Genomic DNA, 1,513 nt, shown 5'->3' with positions numbered 1-1,513 from the left:
GTCAAATCAATTACAGTATCTTTACTGGGTACTTTCTTTTAGACACACACAAGAGACTTTCTTATATGTTGATATAGTTTTTATATTTTGCAAAAATCAACACACAGAAATTATAGAAACACTTGAAATGAATGATGAATGCTTTTTAAAACTTCTATGACCTTTTTTTTTTTTTTTTTCAAATTTTGGGCTTTATGAAATTGAGATTTCTATATTTTCAAGTTCATAACACATTTCTCCTCCTAAACTGAGTCATTGTTTTCAAGAGACATTTGATTTAAAATAGGTTCTCCCTTGACTAAATAGAACCTAGGTTATATAAACAATTCACGTTCTTGTTTAAAAGTAATTAATTTTCTGCTTCTGGTCTACCAGGCCTACAGGAGGAATAAAATACAAGAACAATGATTTGCTGCTCAAACTTCTGTAGTGCTCAGAGCAAACAGAATGGCAGAGTTTAAACTTAAGAGGAGAACCCATTTTTCAATGGGTTTTGTCCAGCTCCTTCCCCTCCCTGGCAGTGCGAAAATAAGATGTTGCAGTCTCCAGCGCTGTTACATCAGCAGGGATAATCTGTAGCTAGTGGTTAAGCTTTCTTCTTCTGCATTTTGCCTAAATAAATGGGTTATACTGTAAGTTCTAATGACTTTGGAAAAGACAGGCAAGCTCTTAGTCCTCTCATGAAGTGTTATGTTAGGTCTCACCATATGAAACAAATATCTTGATCTGTACTTCAAACCGTGACAATGAATGCTTGCAAAATTCCAGCAGGAGACCAAAATGTCCCACATATTGTGGCAAATTTCCCATAATGTCCTGCAAATTGCAACAGAGCCAAGGGAAAAGTAGGAGGAAATTATCTTCTTGCATAGGGATAGCTCATGTGGGAAGGCTAATCCACAGGTTCCCACAAGAATGGAGGAATACATCTGGTACATTTTTGAAGCACATCACGGAATGGTTATTTGGTATCTCAGTGTTACATATCGGGAGAAGTATTTGGAACAAATGAATTTCTAATAGATGACTCTAGATTATGTGTTTATACATTGCACCATTTTTGCTATTAAAAAAGTTGCTTCCCAAAAGAATGGATATGGCCTCTGCAATGCAGAAATATGGTCATTTTTCCAAACTTTAGGTTCTTAAAGCAATTAGCATTGACATCACAAGTAGATGGCAAGCAAGCCCTGAATGCATCAGCTTTTAAAAGGGCGTTCCCCAACAACTTAATTGGAAAATATTAGTATAAATTAAAGCATGTGGAGAGGCAGCATGTTTACACTTTCTTCCAAGGCAATAGAGAGTCAAGTATGCTAGTGAGTAAGTGAATTTTCTATGGGATTTTATTATTCCTCTATATACTTCTTTCATACCAGGTGGAAATGAGGTTTCTAAGAGTAGTTTTATTTCTATGCCTTTATAAGAACTTTGTCATTTTCCAAGTAGAATAAATTTGATAAGTAATCATTTATCCTTTTTGTGCTTTTCCTTCTGAACAAGGGCAACTGCT

This window comes from Rhinopithecus bieti, unplaced genomic scaffold (genome assembly GCF_001698545.2).
Source record: "Rhinopithecus bieti isolate Rb0 unplaced genomic scaffold, ASM169854v2 scaffold_26061, whole genome shotgun sequence".
Taxonomy (NCBI): domain Eukaryota; kingdom Metazoa; phylum Chordata; class Mammalia; order Primates; family Cercopithecidae; genus Rhinopithecus; species Rhinopithecus bieti.
Note: the sequence above shows the minus strand (reverse complement) of the source record.